The sequence below is a fragment of the Oncorhynchus nerka genome, linkage group LG10 (genome assembly GCF_034236695.1).
Source record: "Oncorhynchus nerka isolate Pitt River linkage group LG10, Oner_Uvic_2.0, whole genome shotgun sequence".
NCBI classification, from domain to species: Eukaryota; Metazoa; Chordata; class Actinopteri; order Salmoniformes; family Salmonidae; genus Oncorhynchus; species Oncorhynchus nerka.
The window spans coordinates 38393947-38411497 of NC_088405.1; the positions used below are offsets into that span (position 1 = coordinate 38393947).

A 17551-nucleotide genomic window follows, 5' to 3' on the forward strand; every position below is an offset into this window, starting at 1 on the left:
CTACTGGCTAGCTAGCTAGCCCACACTGGCACTGGCTCCTAGCCTAGCTAGCTACATTAACAACAAAGAAGACATCAACGAACACTCCTAGGTAAGTGCCTTTTTTGTCTTGTAATTTCACATTTGGGAGGTGCATTGAAACAATCAGCTAGTTAACTAGATACCATGGTTATATATATATATTTTTTTATCACAGCCAGCTAGTAAGTTATGATGCACGGAAGTTAGGTACAATAATATGTTAATTGTGTAGATAATCCTCTAAGAAATCCAGTGGTCCAAACCTCTGTCTCTGTTCAAAATGTATTGGAGTTTTTAGCCTTGTATGATGGTCAAAATTAAGGTGACTAAATCAATGGAGGCCAGAGAGAAAATGTGGCCATAAATCAGGAAAATAGCATCATGTCTGCTAGGCTGGATGCTGTGTGCGAGAATTAAGGCTACCGGACAGGTTTACCCGTTGAACTCGTCCTCTTTCTTTTCAAATCCGTGTGACATAAAACAGTATATAAGTAGATTTCGAGACATGACATGTAACGTTAGTATTTTCATATTTTAGTATATGCTGTTCATATTAATGGGGAGTTCCCGTTCTTAAAAAAGAGAAAATGACATTTTTTACGGAGCATACTCCCAAATGTTTTCTTTTCAAAGCCTTTTACATTAATTCAACTTGTGTCACGCTAATCTTTCTAGTTGCGACCCACAGAAACAACTTGGATGACACGACCACAAATGTAAAATCCTCAACTTTTGGTGATAAAGCTGCTCTGTCAACAGAGCTCGGTGCTTAATTATCTGATGTACAGTTTTCGGTTATTACATACAACTTTTTTGATGTAATGTTAATGATATGTTACAGAAATACCCCACTAAGATTCAGAAGATTCATATTTGTCTTGGTAAAATGTATTTTATGTCATCACCAAAGCATGTCATCACCAAAGCACGTTTTCATCTACTGTGGGCAGAGTGGGCTCACACCCTACTAGAGGGGATAACTAAGGTAAGGGAATTGTTTGAAATGTCATCATGCTATATATTGTACATGTACAATGGAACATTTTGTTTATCCCCCCCCCAGCTCTCACAGTGAGTTAGTGTATGTGTGTCTGTCTGTCCGTCTGCTTGCCTGTCTGTCTGTCTTTCTGTTTGTTTAGGAGTTTCAAACAACACTTGAGGGCATGTTCATTGAGCAATGAGCAGATGTAGGAGCTCATCCTCATGAAGTTAATCTACAGTATAACAGGTGATGCACTGTAGGTATTTTTTTTATTTTTTTATTTCACCTTTATTTAACCAGGTAAGCAAGTTGAGAACAAGTTCTCATTTACAATTGCGACCTGGCCAAGATAAAGCAAAGCAGTTCGACACATACAACGACACAGAGTTACACATGGAGTAAAACAAACGTACAGTCAATAATACAGTAAAAAAAAACAAGTCTATATACAATGTGAGCAAATTAGGTGAGAAGGGAGGTAAAGGCAAAAAAGGCCATGGTGGCAAAGTAAATACAATATAGCAAGTAAAACACTGGAATGGTAGTTTTGCAATGGAAGAATGTGCAAAGTAGAAATAAAAATAATGGGGTGCAAAGGAGCAAAATAAATAAATAAATTAAATACAGTTGGGAAAGAGGTAGTTGTTTGGGCTAAATTATAGGTGGGCTATGTACAGGTGCAGTAATCTGTAAGATGCTCTGACAGTTGGTGCTTAAAGCTAGTGAGGGAGATAAGTGTTTCCAATTTAAGAGATTTTTGTAGTTCGTTCCAGTCATTGGCAGCAGAGAACTGGAAGGAGAGGCGGCCAAAGAAAGAATTGGTTTTGGGGGTGACTAGAGAGATATACCTGCTGGAGTGTGTGCTACAGGTGGGAGATGCTATGGTGACCAGCGAGCTGAGATAAGGGGGGACTTTACCTAGCAGGGTCTTGTAGATGATATGGAGCCAGTGGGTTTGGCGACGAGTATGAAGCGAGGGCCAGCCAACGAGAGCATACAGGTCGCAATGGTGGGTAGTATATGGGGCTTTGGTGACAAAACGGATAGCACTGTGATAGACTGCATCCAATTTGTTGAGTAGGGTATTGGAGGCTATTTTGTAAATGACATCGCCAAAGTCGAGGATTGGTAGGATGGTCAATTTTACAAGGGTATGTTTGGCAGCATGAGTGAAGGATGCTTTGTTGCGAAATAGGAAGCCAATTCTAGATTTAACTTTGGATTGGAGATGTTTGATATGGGTCTGGAAGGAGAGTTTACAGTCTAACCAGACACCTAAGTATTTGTAGTTGTCCACGTATTCTAAGTCAGAGCCGTCCAGAGTAGTGATGTTGGACAGGCGGGTAGGTGCAGGTAGCGATCGGTTGAAGAGCATGCATTTAGTTTTACTTGTATTTAAAAAATATATCCCATATCCCAGTATCCCATATTAGCAGTGGTGTAAAGTACTTAGGTAAAATAATTTCAAGTACTACTTAAGTAGTTTTTGTGGGTATCTTTACTATTTATATTTTTTTACTACTTTAACTTTACTACATTCCTAAAGAAAATTATGTACTTTTTACTCCATACATTTTCCCTGACACCCAAAAGTACTTGTTACATTTTGAATGCTTAGCAGTACAGCAAAATGGGCCAATTAACAGATTTATCAAGATAATACGTGGTCATCCCTACTGACTCTGATCTAGCAGGCTCACTGAACACAAATGCATCTTTTGTAAATGATGTTGGAGTGTGCCCCTGGCCATTTGTACATTTTTTAAACAAAAAATGGTGCTGTCTGTCTGCTTTGCTTAATATAAAACATTTGAAATGATTTATACTTTTATTTTTGATACTAAAGTACATTTTAGCAATTACATTTACTTTTGATACTTAAGTATATTTCAAATCAAATACTTTTAGACTTTTACTCAAGTGGTATTTTACTGGATGACTTTCACTTTTACTTGAGGAACTTTTTATTAAGGTATCTACACTTTTTCTCAAATATGACAATTGGGTACTTGTTCCACCACTGCATATTAGGTACTACTGATTGGATGGATAGATAGGTGGAGGGATTGCAAGCATACAGGTAGATACTGTACTGTCTCTAACTCTATGTTTCCAAGTCAATGCAAGTCATTACTTGGCACTGATTATGCAACCCACAGTGTGTCACACACTGTGAACAGACCTTGTTTGAAGTACCCTTTCTCCTCATAAGCAGTACTCAAATGAGTTGGACTTAAAAGTCATATTGCTGAGTTGCGTCCCGATTCTCTTCCCTCTGCCAAAGTGTATACTTGTATACTTTTTTTGCATGGATTTTCCATGGAAATGCCCTTCTTTCCATGCTTACACCAACCCTAATGATGAGAAGTGCACACCTAGTGAGAAGGGTGGAGAATTGAGACGTACTTTAGCCCTTGTGTGCTCTCTCAACCACCTCTACGCTCAGTACTATACTAAAGGCTACAGCAATATTACAAGATAAGGGCTGTCTACGGCATTAAATAAAATTGAATTCTACTCGTATCATAGTCCCATCCTCCCCCACTGAGTTCTTCGGTGACATTTTGTTTGTTGCAAGTCAAGCTTTTGTTGTCCCCCACGATGAAATCGGAGGGGGGAATGTGGATCTGTCTCCAGTCTGTTCATATGTTCGTCACACGCAATATCTCAGACAGCACTGTCCCGATTTAATGATGCGTCTTGCCATAGCTATCCGGAATTTACAAAATTACACTAATTGACCCAAGGCGGGAGCTGTAGTAATTAACTGAAATTTGTTAGTCACATGCAAAATCTCATTTGGTGGAGGGGAGGCTGCATTATTCGTGGCTGATTGCATGTTTACTGTTGCCTTCTTTCCGTACCACTAAATATCGTCAATTGTCAACAGGACAGTACCAGAGACTCTGAAAACTCTTTAATATTTGATTATTAACCAATGATATTAGGCCACTCTTGGCCATGATTACAGACACCTGTGTCTTTTGACACTATATAAACGAGTCATCCCGCAGTGTTTGTGATTATACCCTGCGTTTCATTTTCTTCTAGATTAAACAGTTAGGACAGTACCAGAGACTCTGAAAAGTGGCTGATCTATGATATGGACTGGCATTAGTTTGATTCAGTCTCATTTTCCTATTGCTATATTTGAAGGCTACAAATGTTATTTGTGCCTTTCCAACTAATCTATTTTCTGTTCAAACCATCAGGAAACTCTGAGAAGGTAGTGGTTCCGCTGAACAATGGCATTGCTGTGTGTGGACAACCCCAATAGCTCCTCCAGCAGATGCTGCCCCCTCCTGTCTTCCAGATGCTGCTGACCAAGCTGCCCACCATCAAACAGGTGAGGATGCTCTCCCATAGGAAGCATGGGCTCGAGTGGCAATAACATGGCCATTCCTTACCCCACCAGTCCATTCTTTTTAAGCCCATGAGGGTGATTGTATGAGTGCTTACTTTGGCTCGGGGGTAAAGGGTAGGCTTGTGTCCTGATTATACACCCTTCTCCCAAAGTGTGCACTGTCATGGATTTGACAACAATGGAAACTCTTTCTCTAGCCAATGATTACACCAATCCAATGTTTATAAATCTATGGTGGGGGAGAAGGGTGGGGAATCATTCCCTCACTTAATTTGCCTTTGACCAAGAGCTGTGACAATGGTGTGAAGTCTAGTTCACTGTTCCTCATTCTTTGTCTAATGTCTGTGTGTTTTCATGCCTACCTGTGCTGTAACTACTCAATAAGATCATACTTGGGCAAATTTTGTGAATTTAATGTTTGGACTGTACAGTGAACAATAAAAATAAAAAGAAGTAGGGTATTTCAATTGTGACTAGTGCAATTGCCTGAGTTGTACATTGGTAATCTGTTAATTTCTGCTCCTTTTTCACAGGTGGTTCCTGGCTGATGATCTGTCTCCATAACTGAGAGAAACCGGGGAGGAATATCACTTTGTCTCCAATACTATAGTCGTGGCCAAAAGTTTTGAGAATGACACAAAATGTTTGCTGCTTCAATGTCTTTAGATATTTTTGTCAGATGTTACTATGGAATACTGAAGTATAATTACAAGCATTTCATAAGTGTCAAAGGCTTTTATTGACAATTACATGAAGTTGATGCAAAGAGTCAATATTTGCAGTGTTGACCCTTCTTTTTCAAGACCTCTGCAATCCGCCCTGGTATGCTGTCAATTCACTTCTGGGCCACATCCTGACTGATGGCAGCCCATTCTTGCATAATCAATGCTTGGAGTTTGTCAGAATTTGTGGGTTTTTGTTTGTCCACCTGCCTCTTGAGGATTCACCACAAGTTCTCAATGGGATTAAGGTCTGGGGAGTTTCCTGGCCGTGTACCCAAAATATCGATGTTTTGTTCCCTGAGCCACTTTGTTATCACTTTTGCCTTATGGCAAGGTGCTCCATCATGCTTGAAAAGGCATTGTTCATCACCAAACTGTTCCTGGTGGTTGGGAGAAGTTGCTCTCGGAGGATGGGTTGGTACCATTCTTTATTCATGGCTGGGTTCTTAAGCAAAATTGTGAGGGAAACCACTCCCTTGGCTTAGAAGCAACCCCACACATGAATGGTCTCAGGATGCTTTACTGTTGGCATGACACAGGACTGATGGTAGTGCTCACCTTGTCTTCTCCGGACAAGCTTTTTTCCAGATGCCCCAAACAATCGGAAAGGTGATTCATCAGAGAAAATTACTTTACCCCAGTCCTCAGCAGTCCAATCCCTATACCTTTTGCAGAATATCAGTCTGTCCCTGATGTTTTCCTGGAGAGAAGTGCCTTCTTTGCTGCCCTTCTTGACACCAGGCCATCCTCCAAAAGTCTTCGCCTCACTGTGCGTGCAGATGAACTCACACCTGCCTGCTGCCATTCCTGAGCAAGCTCTGTACTGGTGGTGCCCCGATCCCGCAGCTGAATCAACTATAGGAGACGGTCCTGGCGTTTGCTGGACTTTCTTGGGCGCCCTGAAGCCTTCTTCACAACAATTGAACCGCTCTCCTTGACGTTCTTGATGTTCCAATAAATGGTTGATTTAGGTGCAGTCTTACTGGCAGCAATATCCTTGCCTGTGAAGCCCTTTTTGTGCAAAGCAATGATGACGGCACGTGTTTCCTTGCAGGTGACCAAAGTTGACAGATGAACAACAATGATTCCAAGCACCACCCTCCTTTTGAAGCTTCCAGTCTGTTATTCGAACTCAATCAGCATGACAGAGTGATCTCCAGCCTTGTCCTCGTCAACACTAACACCTGTGATAACGAGAGAATCACTGGCATGATGTCAGCTGGTCCTTTTGTGGCAGGGCTGAAATGCAGTGTAAATGTTTTTGGGGGATTCAGTTAATTTGCTTGGCAAAGAGAAACTTTGCAATTCATCTGATCACTCTTCATAACATTCTGGAGTATATGTAAATTGCCATCATACAAACTGAAGCAGCAGACTTTGTGAAAATGTATATTTGTGTCATTCTCAAAAATGTTGGCTATAACTGTACTACTAATGTTTGTAACAGTACTGATGAGGAAGAAGAGAATGGATTTATATATATACATACATACATACACATACCAATATAGACATACATACTTTTTTAAAGAATATACCTTTTATTATTATTCCCCGCAAACCCTTCCGCCGATCTAACAATTGGAGTAAACTAATAACCACTTCTGCTTCTACCTTCACTCCATACATCTTATACACACCCTACAGACACAGTCTACTCTACAATAGTTCTCTCTTGTTTGTTCTTAGTCCTTCCTCTATTTCTGATGTCCATCCAGTTTGATTTCTATTTGTAACTATGCTATTTCACAAAAGCTCCGAACCTATATACATTCTACAGATCCCTTATTCCCTACATTGTTTATCTTGTTATTAGTCCCACCCTTCAGCTCCACTCAACCCCTCCCATCTGTCTATCAACATCATCCATTTCGGATTTCTACTTGCCATATATTTTTCAACTGTGCTGTGATGCTTCACAAAAGAACTGAACCTTCCTATTCTCATAGCTTCTACAGATTGTAAATTAAAAATAAACATTTTTGCTAAAATAATTATTATATTATTGATTGATTGACCATGGCTTTTCAAATCACCCAGTATTGCTATCTGTAGTGTTAGTTCTAGGCAAATGTTGCAATTCTTCAGCCATTCCTGGACCTGTGACCAAAAATGAGCTACATATGGACAATACCAAAATAAATGATCCAATGACTCTGCCTCCTCACAGCAGAATCTGCAGAGCTGGGAAGATTGTATCCCCCATATATATAACATTATATTAGTTGCAAGAATTTTGTATAGTAATTTATATTGAAAATGATGAATCCGGTGTTGTTTTGCGTATCAATTCATAAACCATGTGCCATGGAATGGGTACATCGAAAATCTCTTTTTTCTCTCAATTTATATGGCACAGCTGTCAGTTTTTTGGTCCTTAAATGAAATTGGTATATGTTTTTATTTATCACACTTTTCTTTAACCATTTATGTTCTTTAATACAGGGCGACATACAAGTTCCTTACTTTTTTCCCCTTCTTCTTGCCTCTTCCATTTTTGTGGTAATGCTGCAATTAATTGGTTGTAAAATTGGTTAGAACAGACATTTCCATATGTCTGTGTTAGCTGCACGTGTGACATAACTCCACCAGTCCTATTTATGATATCATTCACTAAATGTATACTTTTTTTTTTCTTCAATAAATACAGTTTTTTTAATCAATTAGTATATTTGAATTTAACCACAATATTTGTTGTACTATTTGTTCCATCCTTTCAGGTGGATCAAACTGAAATTGCAACCTTCTAAGGCTTGTTTAAAAAATAAAGATATTTTGGAGATGATTTCCTTTTCAAACAACCGAAAGTGAGCAGGTGTAATCTGAATAAAGGGGAAAAGGCCCTTCCTGAATATAGGATGAGACATTTGTACCAATTGACTAGAGAACCAGTTTGGATTTAAGTATAACTTTTGTATGACTGATGCCTTTAGTGAGAGGTCTAATGCTTTAATATTTAATCATTTCTGCCCACCGAATTCATATTCGTTATATAAATAGTCCCTTTTAATTTTATCTTGTTTGCCGTTCCAAATAAAATTGAATATTTTTTGCTCATATAATTTAAAAAGCAGGTCACTAGGTGTAGGCAAAACCATAAGTAAATGGGTAAACTGTGATCTAACTAAGGAGTTAATCAGGGTGATTTTTCCACAAATAGACAGGTATTTTCCTTTCCATGGTAGCAAGATCTTATCTATTTTTGCTAACTTTCTATAAAAAATGTATTGGAGTGAGATCATTTCTTTCCTTTGGGATTTGTATACCGAGTATGTCTACATCTCCGTCAGACCATTTAATTGGTCAACTACATGGTAATGTAAAATGTGCATTTTTTAGTGATCCAATACGTAATATGCTACATTTATCATAATTTGGTTTTAATCCAGAGAGGATAGCAAAAGTATCTAGATCCTCTAAGAGGCCGTGGAGAGACTCCAATTGTGGTTTTAAAAGAAAACATGAATCATCAGCGTACAATGACACCTTAGTTTTTAGGCCACGGATTTCTAATCCCTTAATATTATTGTTTTGTTCTAATCTTTGCAGCTAACATTTCGATGGCAATAATAAACAGATATGCCGATAGTGGACAACCTTGTTTTACCCCTCTAGATAGTTTAAAACTTTCTGAGATGTAGCCATTATTTATTATTTTACACCTAGGGTTACTATACATAACCTTAACCCATTTTATAAGAGATTCCCCAAAATTGAAATATTATTGGCGTTTATATATAAACTCCAGTCGTACTTTATCAAAAGCCTTTTCAAAATCAGCTATGAAAACCAGGCCTGGTGCCCGATATTTCATAGTATTGTTTCCAGTACTTGTCTTATATTATCTCCAATGTATCATCCATGTAAAAAACCTGTCTGATTAGGATGAATAATATCTGACAATACTTTTTTAATTCTGTGTGCCAAGCATTTTGCTAGGATTTTTGCATCACAACACTGAAGTGTAAGAGGTCTCCAATTTTTTAAATGGACTGGATCTTTATATATACCACTTGGGTCCTGTTTCAGTAATAATGATATCAGACCTTCTTGTTGCGTGTCTGATAGTCTACCATTTATATAGGAGTGATTAAAACAAGCCAACAATGGTCCTTTGAGTATATCAAAAAAGTTTTGTAAACTTCCACTGGTATGCCATCCAGCCCTGGAGTTTTCCCATCCTTAAAGGCCCCAATTGCCTCAAGCAGTTCCTCCTCTGTAATTTGGCCTTCACATGAGTCTTTCTGTACAGATATTAATTTTACATTATTATTAGGAAAGAAATCCATACAATTAGTTTCAGTTAGTGGAGATGGAGGAGTCTGAAATGAAAACATATTCCCAAAGTACTTTACTTCCTCCTTCAAAATATCATCCGGTGAATCATGCGTGACTCCATCATTTGTAACAAGTTTTAATACATTTCTTTTGGTAGCATTTCTATATTGAAGATTGAAAAAGAATTTGGTGCATTTTTCCCCATATTCCATCCAGTTCGCTTTAATTTTATAATATATTACACTAGATCTTTCTTGAATAAGTTCCTCCATTTCTTTTTGTTTTTCCTCTAACTTATTCTGTGCCTCTATAGTACCGTTTTTATTGCTATCTTAACTGTACTGTTGGATTTATCCATTGTTGCTAAACTGTGTTCAGTGGCAAGTCAGTTAAGAACAAATTCTTATTTACAATGACAGCCTACCAAAGGCCTCCTGCGGGGACGGAGGTTGGGATTCAAAATTAAAAATACATGAAATAAAAATATAGGACAAAACACACAACACAACATTACATAAAGAGAGACCTAAGACAACAACACAGCATGGTAGCAACACAACATGACAACAACATGGCAGCAGAAAATGGTAGCAAAACATGACAACACAGCATGGTAGCAACACAACATGACAACAACATGGTAGCAGCACAGTGTACAAACATTATTGGGCACAGACAACAGCACAAAGGGCAAGAAGGTAGAGACAACAATACATCTACGATGTTCAATAAGGTATTCTGCAAATAGAATTACAATACAAAAATGTTCTTATTCAGTGAAGTTCTGCACATCGTATGTTGGAAACCATTACAAGAAAACCTAGTTGTTTCTTGAACACTAGTGATTTTAAGGACAAGAATAACTGTTACCTGTGGGACCATGTCTCTATCACAGGTCACTAATAAACTAATTTTAAGTTGTGCAAACTAATTGGTATAACATGGGCATGACAAATCAATCAACTAATTAAACAGTGTTATTGGCTATTATGTCAATCAATCTCCCGTCGACATTCTCAAGGAAAAGGTCAATATTCATTATAGCTATACTGTTGACTAGCAGCTTTGACAGTATTAAGTCAAGAAACAGCTTTACTGTTTCAGAAAATATGGTGCCACAGTGCTGGAGAGGCAGAGCAGGCAGGTGGGCCTCCTATCTCCTGATAACCTGAGGATGCACACTGGCCGAGATGACAACCAGCAGTATTTGTAAAGACTCTCTCACCAAGGACAAACTCGGACTGTAAAGGCCAAAGGGGTCCTTCTCCCACAGTCACTGTTCCAAAATGTGTTTGACCAGAATGTTTGCAGTAGGTTATGTCCATCTACTTAAAATGGTGGCAATTACACATAACTTGATACTTTCCATATATACATAGCCATTGATGTGTTTTAAAAGGTTGTAAATGGCTTTGGTTATGTTGCATTGAAGCTATCTCGCTAAATGACCACACAAGTTGCTAGCTAGCTTATTAGCCTGGTAGCTAACAGAGCAAGATACTGAAGCTATTAGTTCAGAGGATACATTCAACTACTATTTTATACAGTAACAAACAAGTTGATACTGTAGCTAGTAAGCTAGCTACATATATAGCCACGGAATGAGCAGCTAGACTGTTAGCTAACGTTAATTTGCAGCATCTCTCACAACCTGTCTCTCCTTTTCCAGCAAACTGCTGCACGCGTTGATTGGTCATAGCAACATTAACAGCTCCCAAAATGTTTGTGAGGCAAATGGGCACGACCTTCAGTCAGATTGAGCGTGGCAGTCAGATCTATCACTGACACGGGATGTTTACTGGGGAACCTCTTTCCCGTGCATATAGAACGTGTTATTGTTTTGACACTTGAAAAGATCAATAGGGGTCTGGACTTATGAATGTGGCCAAGACACTGAGGGTGCCTAACAGCATGCCAAACAGCTGCTCTGGATCTAGGGTGGCTTAAAAGTGAAAGAAATGGGATGCGACTAAGTACAGATGAACCCAGTGCTTGACTTGGCAGGAGCTAAGAACCAGGATCTCAAATTTTCTACTGCTTGTTCCTCTTATAGAATATTAGCTCAAAAGTATTGTGGAGGTCCTGCACCAAAATATAAAACTGTACCCACACCTACAGTGCCTTGCGAAAGTATTCGGCCCCCTTGAACTTTGCGACCTTTTGCCACATTTCAGGCTTCAAACATAAAGATATAAAACTGTATTTTTTTGTGAAGAATCAACAACAAGTGGGACACAATCATGAAGTGGAACGACATTTATTGGATATTTCAAACTTTTTTTTTAAATCAAAAACTGAAAAATTGGGCGTGCAAAATTATTCAGCCCCTTTACTTTCAGTGCAGCAAACTCTCTCCAGAAGTTCAGTGAGGATCTCTGAATGATCCAATGTTGACCTAAATGACTAATGATGATAAATACAATCCACCTGTGTGTAATCAAGTCTCCGTATAAATGCACCTGCACTGTGATAGTCTCAGAGGTCCGTTAAAAGCGCAGAGAGCATCATGAAGAACAAGGAACACACCAGGCAGGTCCGAGATACTGTTGTGAAGAAGTTTAAAGTCGGATTTGGATACAAAAAGATTCCCCAAGCTTTAAACATCCCAAGGAGCACTGTGCAAGCGATAATATTGAAATGGAAGGAGTATCAGACCACTGCAAATCTACCAAGACCTGGCCGTCCCTCTAAACTTTCAGCTCATACAAGGAGAAGACTGATCAGAGATGCAGCCAAGAGGCCCATGATCACTCTGGATGAACTGCAGAGATCTACAGCTGAGGTGGGAGACTCTGTCCATAGGACAACAATCAGTCGTATATTGCACAAATCTGGCCTTTATGGAAGAGTGGCAAGAAGAAAGCCATTTCTTAAAGATATCCATAAAAAGTGTTGTTTAAAGTTTGCCACAAGCCACCTGGGAGACACACCAAACATGTGGAAGAAGGTGCTCTGGTCAGATGAAACCAAAATTGAACTTTTTGTCAACAATGCAAAACGTTATGTTTGGCGTAAAAGCAACACAGCTCATCACCCTGAACACACCATCCCCACTGTCAAACATGGTAGTGGCAGCATCATGGTTTGGGCCTGCTTTTCTTCAGCAGGGACAGGGAAGATGGTTCAAATTGATGGGAAGATGGATGGAGCCAAATACAGGACCATTCTGGAAGAAAACCTGATGGAGTCTGCAAAAGACCTGAGACTGGGACGGAGATTTGTCTTCCAACAAGACAATGATCCAAAACATAAAGCAAAATCTACAATGGAATGGTTCAAAAATAAACATATCCAGGTGTTAGAATGGCCAAGTCAAAGTTCAGACCTGAATCCAATCAAGAATCTGTGGAAAGAACTGAAAACTGCTGTTCACAAATGCTCTCCATCCAACCTCACTGAGCTCGAGCTGTTTTGCAAGGAGGAATGGGAAAAAAATTCAGTCTCTCGATGTGCAAAACTGATAGAGACATACCCCAAGCGACTTACAGCTGTAATCGCAGCAAAAGGTGTCGCTACAAAGTATTAATTTAAGGGGGCTGAATAATTTTGCACGCCCAATTTTTCAGTTTTTGATTTGTAAAAAAAAGTTTGAAATATCCAATAAATGTCGTTCCACTTCATGATTGTGTCCCACTTGTTGTTGATTCTTCACAAAAAGATACAGTTTTATATCTTTATGTTTGAAGCCTGAAATGTGGCAAAAGGAAGCAAAGTTCAAGGGGGCCGAATTTCTTTCGCAAGGCACTGTATTTCTGTCCAAGTCAAGCACGGGCTGAACCTATTCAGTGTTTGAGGATAAGAGCCTTCATCATTTGAAAAATCACGCCCATTTAATTTAGCACAAGTATTGGCAAATCCAAATCTATAAAATTCTTGTAAAATATTTTTCTCAATTTACTTTTCTTTCCTACTGGTTGGAAATGTGTATCTTCCCTATCTCTTCCTCCCCATTCTGCTCTCACATAAAGAATCTGCATGTTGTTCAAGGCAGAGCATAATTCACTGACGCACTCTCAGACTGTGGGCAGGCATGATGAATGCCCCCCTGGGCTGCTAGGGAAGTTAGTTTGTCATTGTTGCCAGTTAGTTCATCATCAGAGTGATGAGCAGTTGTATTTGGTGCAGCCAAAGGTTTAGAGGGAAATAATTAATATATGGTAACAGGAGGCTGTAAATATAAAGCACTTTTATCTCGCTCCAAGTCTTAATTCTCTAGATCTGTTCAATTCAACCTGGCAAACAGTCAACCTGGCAAACAGTCGTTAAGGAGCATAAGGTAAATACAAATGAAAGAGCACACCATTAGACACAACAGCAGCGTGAAGGTAATGTTCATGGTAGCTTCTCTTTCTGTTGATCTGCTACTCTGAAACAGTGATAGGGAGAGTTAAAAAAGTACTACATTTTTGTCTTGATATTCATTGGCTGCCTAACTCAAATGATTACCTTCATCTGGTTAACAAAATCAATATTCTATGATGGGATAGCCATTATGAGTTTACATTTGCATCCATTAACTTCACATTGTGGACACCACAGACACAGATATTTTGACAGTGCTGTGTGTGTGCCTATGTGTATGTCAGTACTTGTGTGTGTTTGGCTGGGTCTCAATGCACGTGCGTGCTTGTGTGTTGGACTCATTCCTCCTCTCTGCTGACGGGCTGACTGCTGCATGCCAGGGTTCAGCTGGAATCAGTCGGCTTGTCGGATCATCAAACACCGTGATGAAATCGCAGAACCCCCATTATGCCGTTTAGATGTACGATGGGAGATGATTCATCTCGGAAGCTTTGTTCTGGGGCCTCATTATTATGTTTCTTAGCTATGTAGACAGACGTATTCCTCTGCCTTTCTGACATATCATTTATTGACATGTTCTAGGTGTGTAGGTGGAAAGTGAGGGATGTATTTATCTTGGCCAGGTTGCAGTTGTAAATGAGAACTTGTTCTCAACTGGCCTACCTGGTTAAATAAAGGTGAAATAAAAATGTATGACTTTCTGTGTCCCAAATGGCACCCTATTTATTTACATATGCTCTAGGTGTGTAGGTGCAAAAGTAATAAACTATATAGGGAATATGGTCCCTGACTTAACCTCGGTCTCCTGCTCAAAGGAACAACATCGGAGAGCCCCATGTGGCGCCATTGTGTCGGTGGCAATATATGTGCATAATAACCACTTCTTACAACCTCATACACTGTATACCCTGCCTTATAAACCTGACTTCAAAACACATCCCGCTTTGACTTGGTTGTAATTCTAACCTAATATTATAATGATGATTGCTATAATCCTGTATATTTCAAATGATTACATCATTTGACTTCTACTGCAGATATAAAAGTTTCCTCCCACACTGGCCCTGGTGGAGGTCCACTGTCAACCAGTATGCTATTGATTTAGACTTTCATTTAGCTGATGAATGATCAAATCCCCCAATCTCCAACATGAATATTCATGTTTCTACACTTTGATGTAATGGTACATTGTCAGTTATGAGACGTTACCAGTTGCTCCCTTAACTCCCGCTCTGGTGCCCTGCAATGAAATTGTTAAGTCACTCAGCTTCATAACCAGGTTACCATGGATACACTTGAAACGGTGTAGCTATACCTCCTCTTTGCTGCTGCGTCATACATTGGGAAAGGCACTATGAGCCAACATCTCTCAATGGTTATTGCTATAAACGAATATGGCCCATACTTCATGGAAATGTGAGTCACAATATATTATACATGTGCTGTGCTGATAATTACAACGCAATAGATGTGTCAATTTCAGGCTGTTGTGAATTCAGTGTATGCAACTGAGTGGTACTTAAAACACTACACTCACTGAAATTACAGCCCTTTCAGTGGACTGACCACAATTGAGGGGATTGTCATAAAGACGACACACAAAAAGTGAAAAAGTGATAGTACCTGGAGAGGTAATTGAATGAGTAGATATGTAGTGTACACCCCCACAAAGCAGCGACTATTGTTTAAATTTAAATCACATTGTTCTAGAGCAATAGGCTATCTGGTAGTGATAGTATTGCAATATTAATGTTGATGATATTATATTCGATTCTCTGAGTCCCAAGTAAAACTTTTTTTTTTTTTTACGAACAAATGGTTCGGTTTAAAAATTCCATGTGAATTCACAATGAACCCTCGCGCTGCTACCAGCAACGGTTTGGGTCTCAAAAGTGCGTCTCTTTCAGATGGTTAATCATTGGACCTGTACTACCATTACTGTACTTCAATTCCACCTCGCAAAGTTTGTATTGCCATACAGGATGTTGCTTCTATCGCTTGCTTTGCTCTGCCATATTTCCAACTGTTGAACACGACGACGTGGTGGTGGAGAGTCTACTCCAAAATAATTGATTCCTCCCTGCACGTCGACTCCCGGTGTCGACTCTCATTTCTGGGTGTCAACATTCGATTCCACTTGGAACAGAGGCGACTGATTAGTTGCCGTACTTCCAAGAACACAACCACACATCTTTCATAGCGAGCTAACAAAGGAACAGATAGAGATGGGAGGGGCACAGTGTAGGCAGATCGGTCACCAGGCAGACAGTCAGAACCGTGCATTAGGCCTATCTATTGGCAATCAAAAGTTGTATCTCGCAATGACATTATGTATCTCGCAATGTCTCGCAACTTCAGTAAAGCAGGGCCTATCAGCAATGAATAGGATACGATATTGATATGAGCGAGATGCAGCGCTTCGCTCTCACACAGTCACACACTATACGCACATGTGCACGGGTTAGCTTCACACTGTTCACAGCGTGGTAGCCAGGGCTCTATTAAACAGCAGAGAAGTTGAGCTTCAGCTCTTGGTTGCGGAAATTGACCCACTACTATGCTGCTAACTTTCTGCATCTACGTTATATCACTGAGTCTACTTTTAAATTTCACAACTTTCCCCAGGCGTTTATAGTCTATTGTCTAGTTAGGCTATAACACGGAAAATGATATGTTGTGTGATATCTGCACTGTGATTTAATTCTCGTAAGGGATTTTTCTGAACGTTAAGATCCCCTTTTTAATGTTGAAAAGTTATCTCAGTCCCAGTATCTGTTTGCAACACATATAGAATAGTGATACATATAGAATCGCAATACATACCAAATCGGCACTTATATCGTATCGTGAGATTCCTGGCATTTCCGAGCCATGTTATCTGGGGAGATCACTATTTCGTATTAACTCTGAGAGATGCTGCGAAATGATGCACAAGTTGGTAGTAGTGACAAATATTTAATGCCCCCTGTTTGATTATTTCTGGCAACAGAGACTCTCTTTATGTCTGAAACAATACGGTCTCTTTTTCGATTGGCAGAAAAAGGAGGATCTGTAACTAAGTCAGGGACCCAGTAGCCTGTGTTTTATTGTACGGTTATTGTTGTCCTCGACTAAAATGTTGAAGGTTAAAACCAATCGTAGAGTAATGGAATGCAGAGATCGGACTGAATGGAACATTTTTTTTCTTCTTCTTCTCTGGATTGGGCCAAATGAAGACACACCCATTATGACAGCCGAATCCAAAGTTGTGGCTTTATTTCACCTTTACGGCAAGTCTAGCCATAGCAATCGCACTTCATCAAAGTGATAACCAACTGTTATTACAGCACCAAGTGTCCAATCATCCATCGTTTGCCTGAGCTTTGCAGCTGATAGGGCAAGGATATTTGGTGCCCGAAATTTCCCGAACTTTGGAATAATTCCATACGGCCATGTACGTATGTGGGCAAAATCCTCACGTGAGCAACAACAAAAAAATGCTATTGGGTTGTATCCTGGCTTCATGGTAACCATTCATATAGATTGTTAAAGAAAATGATGGATTGCAAGTCATTCAGTTTAATAAGGTGGACTGCCACTCAAGTCATTCAGCTCTATTGTGAGTGAACGCACCATGTACTGCATGAACAGGTATTGAGTGGTTTAGGGAATGAAATTAATGACTGAATGAATAACTTACATTTTGAAATGTCACTATTAGATGACAGCCGTTGTCATTCTTTCAGGCACTCAATATGTCTTTCACTTCCTTTTGATTTAAAATGAATATGGAGTGTTTTAATGCATCACGACGTTTACAGTACTAGTACAGCCTCTTCTTCCTTGCGACGTTCAAGAAGCGTGTCTTTGTTCAGCTAAGATCTATCTCAGTACTGCAGTGCA

At 39.5% G+C, this 17551-nt stretch overlaps 1 protein-coding gene and 1 long non-coding RNA gene across 2 annotated transcripts in view; both read left to right on the forward strand.

Annotated features, from left to right (window-relative positions):
• Nucleotides 1-17551, forward strand: part of LOC115134910 (adhesion G protein-coupled receptor A3-like) — a 277905-nt gene that overhangs the window by 193870 nt on the left and 66484 nt on the right. The window lies entirely within an intron of this gene.
• LOC135573697 (uncharacterized) lies at nt 629-7083 on the forward strand. The gene is made up of 2 exons (XR_010464860.1): nt 629-4349; nt 4901-7083. It is a non-coding gene; the product is annotated as an uncharacterized LOC135573697 (long non-coding RNA).